The 13,378-nt window shown below is 37.4% G+C and overlaps 2 protein-coding genes across 4 annotated transcripts in view; one reads left to right on the top strand and one right to left on the bottom strand.

The window, feature by feature from the left end:
* Window positions 1–13,378, bottom strand: part of LOC139939798 (uncharacterized) — a 68,157-nt gene that overhangs the window by 27,374 nt on the left and 27,405 nt on the right. The window lies entirely within an intron of this gene.
* LOC139939702 (probable diacyglycerol O-acyltransferase tgs1) overlaps window positions 5,492–13,378 on the top strand; it is a 31,760-nt gene continuing 23,873 nt past the window's right edge. For all 3 annotated transcript variants that reach the window (XM_071935780.1, XM_071935778.1, XM_071935781.1), the window contains exons 1-2: window positions 5,492–5,829; window positions 8,367–8,438. The gene's annotated coding sequence lies outside the window, so the exon portion shown is untranslated. The remainder of the gene's footprint in view (window positions 5,830–8,366; window positions 8,439–13,378) is intronic.

The raw sequence follows: 13,378 nt of genomic DNA, 5'->3' as shown, positions 1-13,378 counted from the left end.
ATAGGCACTAACCTTGATGGTTTATTTGTTTTAAACTAGAAACACTTATGCCGTTGACGGGGTGCATCAAAATGACAAATTTGACCCCGTGAAATTGTATTGAGAGGTTCTATCGACGAAACCCCACAACACACACCACAACCCCTCCAAGTTCCCCAGTATAACCCCCCTCTGAACGGAACAAGCTTTCTCTTTATTTGAACACCGGGGTAGTGGGAGGGTTTGGTTGGAGGTAGCCTTTGGAAACCTCCGGACCTATGGCTGATAACCCTAGCACTGTCTGATGTCTGCAGGAAGACGATTATTATAGACGTTGCACCAAGCCCTGGCAGCCATACACTCTCGTCTTACGTATCTGTGTACATCACATCACAGTGGAAAGGTCCTATATAGGGGCTAGACACTCGCCAAGATCCATCCTTAGATTCTGGAGTAATCTTTCTGAAACCATTCCAAGTTATATCTCATATGCCACACGATACCCTGTAAATTGAGCTAAAGTGTTAAATTTTTCTCCCACGCTCTCCCTGGACAGCCAAGTGCACTTGAAGAGTTGACGACACCCAGTGGGACCTTTCAATGGATGTAAGTAGATCAGATAATTTTATGTATTACGATTTTACAAGTCTTTACCCTTGTTTTGATCCTCGTATCATCTTTCCCTTGGGAAAAGGGAGGAAATTCTTTAAAACTTTAAAACTCAAGCTGGTAAGGTGTTTTTGAAGACGAAGTCCGTAGATCTGATTACGGGACAAGTTTTTATGGTGTAATAAAAAACGCATAAACAAAAAACAGGTCACGATTGGACGGGCCATGAACCAGTGTCTATCTTTCCCTGAAAAACCACAGAAAAAAATCACCGTGGTCCAGTGGTTAGACTGCAGACATGCATAACGTTGTGGGTTCGCTACCAAACTTCGGCTAATTTCACAATGACTATAAAACACAATGGCGTCTAGTTACTGAATCGCAGTAGGAATCACTAATCTTGTGTCATTTATGCGTGCCATAGTTTCTGGAGACAGTCTAGAGCTCTTTTTAACTCTGTGTTGCACTACAAATAAGTTGTTCTTACCAAGATAAGCACTTATACGGTCATTAATGTTTCTGAGTTTTTCAAGCTATTGCCCAAATTGCACCTTTATATATTCCGTAAACATGATAACGGGACCTGTATCAATGTGACTCATTTTTAGGACTAGTTCCGATTTGCACCCACATGATCCGTGCACCCCTGGATCTCGATGTAGACTCATTCACTGAATAATGTTAAAGGCGTGGGTGTATAGGAAATGGACAGTTATGTAGAAATGAAAAAAAATAGAAAGACAGAAAAACGGGGACTAACATTGCAGCACTAAAGTTACCATTTTCTGAGAATTTACTTTTACTGACACAGATTCTATTAATTTTCTGACACAGCTTCTTTTACACGGCCTCCATTGTATTTACCAAAGCTTTTATTTCACAACAAATGTAGAAACATATTTGATTCTTTTACGGGTTTATTGTGTATCTCTGTTGTATGTAGGGCATAATGTCAGATTGGCAGCAAATATGGGAAATCATTTTGAGGAAGTGGCCTTTAATGATACAAGCTTGTAATTTGGCACTCAGTCACACCATGTGATGAGAAAATAAGTACTCTATCTACCTCCATTTTCCAAAAGAAAAATATTATTGTTCCTTTGAGGTTCCATGGTTATGAATTCATAGATGTATTCATAAAGATGATTGAATCCATGTATACTGTTGATAATTTTTTTTTTCTAACGTCAGTACGGGCTGTCAGCCATCCCAGTAGGCTACCGTTGAACGGTCGCTGGGACCGCGAGTACAAAATGGTTAATTCTGCGTCGGGAGACTCAACTGAAGAGGGCGCACTCTGTACTTAGCTTTTCCCATTATTCTTTCAAGACGTCGGGCAACGTTATTGATGACTCTCGTTATATTATCGCAGTCCACAATATTGATCACTTCAGCGTGTTACGTTCTCACTGGCATTCACAGTACATAAATAATGGTCATGCCTTATGAACTTCCAACCTAAAAACAGCACATCCGATAAATATATTATTGACATGGGCCCAATTTCATGGTCATTAATTTTCAGAGGCATTACCAAACGTATACCGACCCTTTAATGACCTTTTGGTACGAGTGTGAAATTGCAATTAATGACAGTGCAACACTGAGCCCGACGCAATTTGGTAATGACGTCACTTGGGTAAATTCGTTGATAATGTCAAATGTAATGGAGATCAATTAGCTAATTTCAGTGTGATAATAATGATTAAATGAAATGTTGGCACGAGGGCACACGCGCGCAAACTCTAATTCCGCGCGCGTAACAACGTACTTTATGCAAGACTTGTACGTCATTATTTTGGCCCAGGCGTTATCAATGATAAGGATCTTGAATATTTTCTTGCCAACAACCATATTGTGTTTAAAGGCACTGGACACGTTTGGTAGTTGTCAAAAAAACGTTTCTCATAATGTCTTATACAATCAACATCTCTCCATTGCACGTTTCCAAGTAAGTTTCTATGCTAACAATGATTTTGAGTAAATACCAATAGCGTTAAGTGCCTTAACCTATGGTTCGAAACTAGCCTCGAGCCGTCTGCCTTCTTCACTCTAATTTGTTGTTTATCTGGCAGAAAGCGAAGTGTGCAAAACTATTGTCTGTGGAAAAAATGCCAAGAGGTTCAGTTCCGCCGCCCCTATGGACGGTGTACCGCCCCCATGAGTTCAATTCGTTATGAGGCAGTGCGCCTCATACGCCACGAGAGACGTCTACAACTCCATGCGTCAACCTTCCTGAAAAGAAATCTATACAACTTCAAGTTCCACATTCACAGCCAGCGGCAATCCGCAGGAGAAAAATCCATTAACCCGATTTTACACAACTTACGAAGCACTAAAAAAACAAGTTGCTCATAATTTAAAACAAGGTTACTGGTTTTTGTTAGTAAATCTAGGGCAAATTGTCCGAAACCTCTTAGGCCGGCAAACTAACGAAAATAATATCAGGCAGTCGACCACTGCCCACTCGCGAATCGCCAGCTCACTGAACACCGTGCTGCAAAAAGGTAATGACATAAACAAGCTAATTTGTTCACATAAAAAAAATATTTCTTGAAGCGGTTTGTTTTCCTACACAATTTTATGAGTAATTGCATTGAGTTGTTAACAAACATTACGGAGAAACATGTGCTTTATGACGGTTCGATAGTGGGATGATCTCTAGGTGAAGTAGCACTTCTGAATAAGTTTTGTGAGCCGCTATTTTGTCTTCTTCGCAACCCAAGTTTGCGATAGGTTTTTCAAGAGAACCAAACTCAAGTTGTCAGTGGATGTGAGTCACAGTGTGGTTTCAAATACCGGTCGTGACACTTGCACTTAACCATAATTGCTTCTAGTCACCCAGGAGTATAAATGGGTACCTGCTGGATGAGATTGGTTGTGTGAGTAATCAACAACCTGCGCGCCAAATTGGTTGCCGTTGCTGCATACTTCAAAGGAGTTGATGGGGTCTCAGGAAGGCCCAATGAAGTATAGTAACCGATTTGGAATGTTTCAAAGTGCCTATAATAAATTTGTTAATAAATTTGTATAAATTGTTAATATTGTTGTATTTGCTGTTGTTATACTAAAACTAAAGACGAATACAAAATATCTAAAACTGAAAATGTTACCGCCATCAAAAGTGGATAAAACTGTTGTGCAGGACTCGTAAGTTTAAGTTGGTTAAGGAATAGCACTACACTTACTATAATTGCTTCTCTTCACCCAGGGGCAAACAGGTACCTGTGCGAAGGCAGACATTTTCAGCTCTTGTGATTGATAAAGCTTGGAGCGCTACTGTGTGCAGCACAAGCTGCCTATATATGTAGCTGAGCGTTTTAAGAAATGACATAATTTATGACCCAGTGACCAGGGCCCAATTTCATAGAGCTGTTTAGATTAACCAAATTTTGAATTTAACAAAATTATACTCACCAGCTAAACTACCATGTTACATGTTTAATTTGTGATAGGTAACCTGCTCATTAGCAGACAATTGATAAGCAATATTTTCTGATTAAGCAGCTCTATGCAATTGGCACCAGAGAAATAATGTTCGGACCACAAACACACTTTCTATGTAATTGTGCTATAATCATACAATTATCATAAATCACAAACTTTGAATGCTATACCACACGTTACCAATCCACTTGTGTCTTTAAAGGCAGTGGACACTATTGGTAATTACTCAAAATAATTATCACCATAAAAATGTTTTTTATTACGAGTAATGGGGATGGTTGATGGTATACAACATTGTGAGAAACAGCTTCCTCTGAAGTTAGTTTTCGAGAACGAAGTAATTTTCCACGAATTTGATTTCGGGACCTCAAGTTTAGAACTTGAGGTCCCGAAATCAAGCATCAGAAAGCACACAACTTCGTGTTACAAGGGTGCATATGTTGAGATACACCAACTGTGAAGACTGGTTTTTTGACAATTACCATTAGTGTCCCCTGCCTTTAATCGTTAATAATAATAACAAACACAAATTTACAGAAAATGTTACTGTGAGATTACTTTTAATTTGCAATATATACATTATAGAAATATTGTCTGCCGTGACGGTTCAAGATTCGTTCCTTTAAGCGAATGACTCGGAGCAAAGTCGAGACAATTTGTTTCTCTTAGGTGTGATTTTCTACTCGTCATTGAATCGTGCAGGGTCTTGGAATGGTGAGAATAAAGTGAGGTGAGTAAAAAAGGTGATGCTACTGTAGGGTTCTAACCAATGGTTTATTGCCATTCGTTTTAAGAGCGAATTCTTAACGTATACCTTCCCTTTAATACCTACAGTTTTTTTTAATGACCGTGAACTTTTAACAGAATAAAAACTAAACGAGAGCGGAATTCGTTACGTCATTGCGTCATGTCACCGTATAATGCATTAACAACGTTAACGAAGTTGTGGAAATAATTTCTCAACAAACGCACGCGAGAAGACATAGTGAAGAAACAAAAATCAATTATCGTAATTCAATCACGCAACTATTGAATAAACTTACGAGCCAACAAATTGAGCGCCCCCCCCCTCCCCCCGCTGAAAAAAAATCCATAAAATAACTATTCAATGTCAATGGGGAAGGAAAAACATGGTACGATAAAGGTCATGGCATTAACCATTTTTATTGATTTACATTAATTCTTGTTTTGCAGGAGGGCAATGTTACAGGGGGTAAAAAAAGAACATGAAATAGTCAACGGTTGAACCCACCAGTGTCTGCCGTGCGTTAGCCATGATGATCATACAGTCTACCCATAATTTTGTTGATGGGTTCTAACTGTGGAGACATGCGCAGGTTTAATTACATGGGAATCTGCCTATACGCCATACGAACAGCGTAATGCATCTATTTCTCTTTGACTCTGTACATCTCAAAGCCATGCAGAGAGAGGACATACGAGTCCTAGCATAATGTTATTCCCCAGTTTGACATCCCAACGTGAACACCTGGAACCGAGATGGTCATTTGACCTCTGTAATGACATGAATATTCATGAGGAACGCATCTCAGTGTGTGTCGCAGAGAGAGGAGGCTGCAGACAATCTTCCCAATCTGTATAGTATTGTTCAACGGCGTAGTATGTGGTACCCTTTGATTGATGCAGATATGCCATCCGTACATGATAAACAAGGAGCACTTGTGTTCGGCTATATACACGAGTCCAGTCAAGAATTCATGCTGTAACATTTCTATCCGAATCCTTGAACCTGTTTGACGGGAATTGATGCTGATACACATTCTACTCTTTAAGGTCAGTACACAGTGTTTAGTAGGCGAGGCTTATCACAGACACGGCAATACACATAGCAACTGCTGCTGTATTATATTGATTGTCGTCAAGCGCCGTTTATTTTACAGCGCCTTTTTATTATTTCATAATGTCATAATTCATCTTGTCATCACGTTCGTTTACTTTGTAAATATTGTGATCATTGTCCCTCTATAAAAGCATAAATTTAAAGCAACAGCTCTTCTATCTTCGGGAGGCGATCGAATGATATCATCCCCGATCATTAATTTGCATAATTATCGGCTTATTTCTAGCTGGCTTATGTTTGAATGGGTCATGGGTGCACTATATATAGCCGTTACTTTAAAGTGGTAGAGAGATTCTGTCTAGTTTACAACAGTGTGTTTGTTTGTATGCATATACAATGCAATAGCGAACAGAGTAGTTAAAAGGTTTAGCAGTCAAAGAAAATGAACATTGGGGTCCGATTTGATGTCGAGGCTTGTAGTAATCAGCCTGTGGACAGACAGATAGACAAGGTAAACGGACAAACAGAGGACGTACGAATATGAAAAAACACAACTTACAAACAAGAGCAACTAAAATGATGTGTTGAGGACATTTCTTTGAATTTTAAAACAGTGCCATACGAGTAGTTTAAAAAACATACGATGTATTTGTAGCAACCGTTTTATTGTAGATTTATTTTTATTCAATTATTGATACAATTTCATTGCCAGTTTTGTGTTGTGTTGCATATTTAATGCTACCAACCCACCACAAGAAAAAAATGCTAAAGGTTAAATGCCCGTATAGAAAATATAATGAACCATAATGAATGCAGGACATTGGCATTATAATTTTATGTATATTTCATATTATCTTCCTTTGTTAATCGGCATACCACATGCCACACTGTGGCTCGTTGCTTATATTAATAAACATCATTCAATATATATTGTTTATTAAAGATGTTGGGCTTCGTTTAAAGGTTATGCAGACCCGGGATGCTTTGTTTTTGAACTCGCAAGAACATCAAGGCATTTTCTCCTTGGTAAAGGGCACCCTATTAGGAAATCGTAAATTTCTATTGGGGCATTTTAAGGGCACCAAGGCAATAACCAGGGGGCACGGAGGCAATCGCCTTCGTTGCCTCTGTGAGGGGTATCAGGCACCAAATTATTTCAAAGCGGAGTGATTCCCGTAACGCTGTATACCATCGAAGGCTGCTGTATAGGCTTCTTACTAATACGTTGTACTTGATATTGCAATTACCAAAAGTAAACCTTCACTTTAAAGGCTTATTGTTAGCATAAAAACTTATTTGCTAACGAGCAAAAGAGAGATATTGCTAGTATAAAACATTGTAAGATGCGGCTCCCTCTGAAGTAACGTATACTTTTTAAAAAAGAGGTAATTTCTCTCTCAAACAACTGAAGCCTTTTATTATGCATATGGCAGCACAGAAAGTTGTGCAACAACGTTTTTCTTTCTTTCATTATTCTCTTGCAAATTCGATGCCTCAATTGAGCCCAAACTTTCACAGGTTTGTTATTTTATGCATATATGTTGAGATACATCAAGTGAAAAGACTGGTCTTTGACAATTACCAAAAGTGTCCAGTGCCTTTAAGGTGTTTTTGACGCCCATTTATAGGTCTCAAAAATCCACCCACGGAATTATTAGAAATATCGCACTTCACTCGTGTACCTGGAAATGTGAAAGGGTCGTCTGAGGTTGTAGCGATAATCTAATTGTATCACGGCACTTTATAAGATGACTCCAAGGTGTAAAATGAGACACCTTTTTATTTCTAAATTTAAACTAGCTAGTCGTCATCGGACTCTCTGCTCATACTACTCTAAACCGATACTTTATGTGTAGATGGAGATTACTATGGGTAGATGGTGTACGTGAATATGAAATGATCCATGGACTTCATGGTTCATTCTCCATACTGTTGCAGTTTATAAAAATTAACCCCAGACAATTGGCTAAGTAACACGTCAGTGTTTAAAATACTGTGGTTCTGAGTTGAAGCACATCATTAAAGGCACATGACACCTTTGGTAATTGTCTAAGAACAGTATTCATACTTGGTGTTTTCCAACATAATTATGCATGAATTAAAAGAACTGTGAAAGTTTGGGCTCAACTGGTCATCAAAGTTGCAAGAGAACAACGAAATAAAATACCCCCTTATTGCACAAAATGTATTAAATATTTAAGTGAGATAATTATTACCTCTCCCTCAAAAGATGTGTTACTTTACACTCGTTTCTCACAATGTTCTTATCAACGGCTCTTCGTTGCTCGTCACCAAGTCAGTTTTATGCTAATATTATTTGAGTTAGTACCAAACGCCAGTACAACCAAAGTGTTTTATTAAAAAGTTATCACGTGTGTGCTATGTTTAGTTCCAATATTACGTTAAGTTTATCCCACAAAACTTAAAGTTTGTTGATAAATGTATAATCACTATTATTATTATCCATGTCAGTCAATCTCGAATAATGGAATATTGACCTGTTTTATTCGATTCACATTTCTTCCTATAGATCGAAGTCCGAGCGTACTATGGTGATGTCAACAATTCCAGCCATCGTGGTCAGATCTACCAGCAGAGTTCGGTAAGTATGATGTTTCTTAACATGTTGAAACCCGTATTCTCACTTAGTATCCCATACATAAGCATAACATAACAAATGAGAGAAAATTTAGACTCAATATTGGTCATCGAAGTTGCAAGACATGAAAGAAAGATGCCCTTGTTGCAAAAAGTGTGTGCTTTCAGATGCAATGGCTTCAGGCCCGAAGTCTTTTAGTATTTGAGTGAAAAACTATACCTCTTTCTCAAAACAACGTTACTTCATTCAGAGGAAGCCATTGCTCGATACCAAGTAAGCTCGTTTGCTACAAATTATTTTGAGTAGTTACCAAAATTTCAAGTGCCTTTATTGAGGTCCTTTTATACATCTTTATAAATACTTGACCTAAATATGGGCACCTCTTCAGTTGTTTCTGTCTCTTTTAACCTAGTTGTTTAATGCCTGTTAGTATTCATAATTCTGTTGAATTGAACATTTGGTCGGTTATAATTTATCGCTGCGTTGGCTTGCTTCAGTCTGAAAAAGGTGCGTTAAATATATTAGCATTTTAATTTTCATTCTAATGGTTTAGTAATGGAATAACTTAAAATTGTTTTAACGTCTGCGGTTCTCACCCAATAGTAAAGCCTTTACACATGGTTCCATCTGGTGGTTTTGCTGTCTTAAATTGCTTGCCCCTAATTTTTCTAACAAAAATTAATATTATCTAGTATTTTCGCTATCGGTGAAAAGTTCTTTGCTGACCTTTGTGCAAAATGAGATCCAAACCCTAATGTATCCCTATCCCGAAGAACCCTTTCCTTCATATGGGGCAAAAGAGATTTAGTGGCCCAATAATTTCATAGAGCTGCTTAGCACAAAAATTTGCTTAGCTTGATATTTTTGCCTTGATAAAAACAGGATTACCAACCAAATTTCCACGTGATTTTCTGGATATAAGCAAACAACAGCTGAACACAGTAACAAGCAATATGCAACAGATGAAAATTTGGTTGGTATTCCTGTGAAGGAAGAAATGTTATGCTAAGCAAATTTGTATGCTTAGCAGCTCTATGAAATAGAGCCATTGGAAAATGCGTTCGAAATCTGCTGTAGGCTTCTAACCAATAGTTTTTAATTGCTACTACTTTTAAGAGTGCTTACCAAACGTATACCTTCTCTTTACAAACGAGTCAACTCAGTGTAATTATGTAATTGCATTTACCTTAATTGTTATGTCAGAAGTGGAAACTAATTACTAAAATTTGTTTGTGATGAGTAAAATTTAAGGGCGTTGAACTACTGACTATTCGATTGTCAGTAATCACCCGAACCTGTTAATCAGTAATTATACTTTATGACATAGCCCTCTGGGGACGGGTAAAAAATAAAATTAAAATAAGCATGCAGAGAGTCAGCATGTGTACTTGAGGTGCAGTAAAAGTTAGTTCCATTTTTATTTTCTATAACTTGTAATGTATTAATGGGGCTAGATAGCTCAGTTGGTAAGGCGCCGACATGGTAATCCGGAGGTCGTTGATTCGAGTCCACCGGTAGTATTTTTTGTGTGTCCAACCCCAATATCATTTAAAATGTATCCACCAGTCAGTTTTCTTTGTGGTTTATATTGATCTACTCTAAAACGTGTGTGTGTTGAGTTGTATTATACCTTTAATTGAAATGTCCGTTTGGGGTTTCCCAATATTACGGTACCACAACATTTTTTAAGGTTGGCTTATATTACATGTACTTCAATATAACATAATTTCAAAAACTATCACCAAACTGGGGAGCAATACGTTCTATACGATCCTTTGAAATAATGTACAATACACGGAAATTAGACAATCTTACAGGATGTGCTAAATTAAAACAATTGAGAGTTAAGACACTAATATGTGATTTACTGAGACAGCTACAGTACACGTGCTTCCTCTGAGAGTTTTGATTACAAACGAACTCCAAACTAGACTGTGGAAAACAATAGTCTAGCCTATCGCACTTTATGTATTCAGGTAGGATTAATAAAGCACTTTATGTAATGACAATGCCGTATTATCTAATACAATAAAAACCTAGACCTATTGTTAGACCAGTGTGCTTGTACTGTAATATGGGCCTTCCTAAGAAATTTATCTTTTCAACTGCGATAGCTGCCGTATCACAGATAGTACAGTAAAGCCGTATAGAGCCAAGAACATACTCTGCATAACTAATGTAATTTTAAAGCTATGCATATTCTGATCTGCATTAGTTTTATGCCTCAGAAAATTAGAGTCAACTACTCAACCATATGATTTTAATTGAAGAAAAAAAACACACACACAAAAGGTTAGTTTTTCAGAGATATTTCCATCAAACTTTAATTCCCGGGTTGTATAAACAGTGGTAACATATTCCTTTAAAGGGTTTAGTTACAAGGTTGCTCATCCAATAGAGAACTCAAACCCCAATGTGAGTATCAAGATTGTAGAAAGCTTGTTCCGCATGATGGATTCCTGATACCCCAAGAGAAATAAAAAAGGGTTATTTTTTTGCCTTCTGAAATCCCTGAACAACGAGGCCAGGCTCGGCATGGTGGAAAAACAATCAAGGGTATACTAGTCGAACCATTTAATAGAGGCTCGGCATGGTGGAAAAACAATCAAGGGTATACTAGTCGAACCATTTAATAGATGCTAAAACATAGAATTAAAACTGTCTCTAATTACCGGTCATTCTTGGTGGTGTAGTTGGTGAAAAAATCATGTAAAATGCGCTTTATAAGGCTTGTAAATTATTATTTTTTATTATGACACTGTTCTAGGATTTCACGGGTGAGTATATAAAGTGCTATCACATCGGTTAGAACCGAAACCATAGTACGATGTGTTTTATAGGCTTTGACTCTGTGACAGTTTATAAACTAGTCAGTACACTCACCCGAGGTGTTGAGAGTCCATAATGTTTATGGTTTTTTTTTTTATATTTAGTTCCAAGGCCGTTTCCATAAAGACATGCCTTCGGCTTCATTAACAAAACCTAAATGCTTAATGAACGCATTCATCAATTTAATGAAGATAACAACACATCGTTAGCATACTCGCATCCGTGCAACCAACAAGTTAATTTCTGCTGCATTTCTTTTTATCAAGATTGGTGAAGCATTCTGTAATCATTCTTTATTCATTAAAAACAATCGATAAAAGAATGTTCACACAACCCAAGTCACGGTTTTAAAATAAAAGCCAAATCACATGCATGATATACATGGCAAACAATTTAAAAAGACAGTAAATACAGAGTTAAAAACATGATATCTAGCGTTCAGGTATGTTGACTGTCAAGTCCTTTGTCTTTTTGTTGTCCTCGTTTTCGTTTTTCTTTTGTGTTGAGTTTTTTCGTTTAAAATTGCCCTTTAGCTTTTTATCTTGTTTAATTTTGTTGGACACTTACTCTGGGATGTGTAGTATTTTGTGTTCTTTGTTGCATATTGAATAAAACAAAACAAAACAAAACATCATGGTATATAGGGGACAAGACTGCGTTGTAATGTGGGAGCAAATTTCCCAGACAGCGATATGTTGTGCATTCCGTGTTGTAAGCTGGAAAGCAAGCGATATCCGATCTTCATGCTCAGGTTTAGGATGTTCAGGTTTAGGATTTGCCTTTCTCGTCTTTACATCAGTATCATTGGTCATGTTTACGTTTTCCTTATATATTATACTTTCTGCTCTACCGGCCAGGCTTCGGACTGTAGATACCAAAGCCTACATCCGTATGAACTGTAAAAGGGGCAACCCTGTTTCAACCCTAGGAGTAGGTGGCAACGGCCTCTCGTAAAAAAAAAAAGAACTGTATACCACACCTTGAAGTGGCCTCGGGCCATATGTGTCATAAAAACAATTTTAGAAGATAAATACACTACACCATAAATTTTTCGTATTGATTCTGTCTTTTGAGTAGGGAACTAAATATTACATTGATGAAAATAAAATCATATTCCAGAAAGACAAAATACTGCGCAGTCGGTAGGATGGAAGTACTTTGACGTTAATTTTTGTAACCATTTGCTGCGACTCAAAACATACATTAAATACTACATACAAAGTAATATGGATTGAAAAGCTTTCTGTGTATAAGCCTTTTGGTTTATTCTTGAAGATTGCTTGCTTGTGGATAGAGTGAATGCCCAAGAAGGGGTTCCGTGTACTGTCTTGACTGTGAGGATGGATGTTCTCAGAGATGTGGATTATATCCCATCAGTATTTTAAGACATGACTGCGTCATGCACCGCGCTGTCAGCCACACTCTTAGGATTTAGTCTACCGTTGAATAAGAAAAAAGGGAGACAGTTGAAAAACTGTAGTTCTGTGGGCTCGAGCTCATGACTGGAGCTGTTAAACCTACCATGAGCATATAGATGTTTTACAATAAAACTAACATGTGTGTCGCGTTTTTGAGCTATTGCACAAATCAGGAGTAAATAGTATCTACGAAGAAAAACAATTCCTATAAAAAAAATTGAGAAATGTTACTGACAATAACGCTTCTCAGTTTCAAATTTGGGGCCACAAATGTTATATCTTTTTACATAACTACATAACTTCCTGAATAAGTTGAAAAGTTGTCATTGGCATTAATTTTAAGAGTGTCTACCAAACGTAAGTGCGAACAAAAAAGACGTCGAATTTTAAAGCTATAGACTGTGCAAAACAGCACCAAAACGATTGCAGTCTGTTATAAATTTTGAATTTTGACACAAAAGGGAACTACATCAGAAAAAATTAATGGAAGGCACTGATCATAGGGGTCATCTTTTGTAGATTCAACTAAATCAAGGAATACTAGAAGAATGTAAATGAATTGGCTGTTCCAGTTGCTTTGTTGTATTATATACAATTGTTACATACATCGAAATGTGAAAGGTTGGTCTTTCAGGTTCGAACAAGTATAGAAAAAAGCACTTAAACCTCAGGATCTGTCTATTACAATGTTCAAAG

The sequence above is a fragment of the Asterias amurensis genome, chromosome 7, assembly GCF_032118995.1.
Source record: "Asterias amurensis chromosome 7, ASM3211899v1".
Classification (NCBI taxonomy): Eukaryota; Metazoa; Echinodermata; class Asteroidea; order Forcipulatida; family Asteriidae; genus Asterias; species Asterias amurensis.
This window is presented reverse-complemented; position numbering and strand designations above follow the sequence as displayed.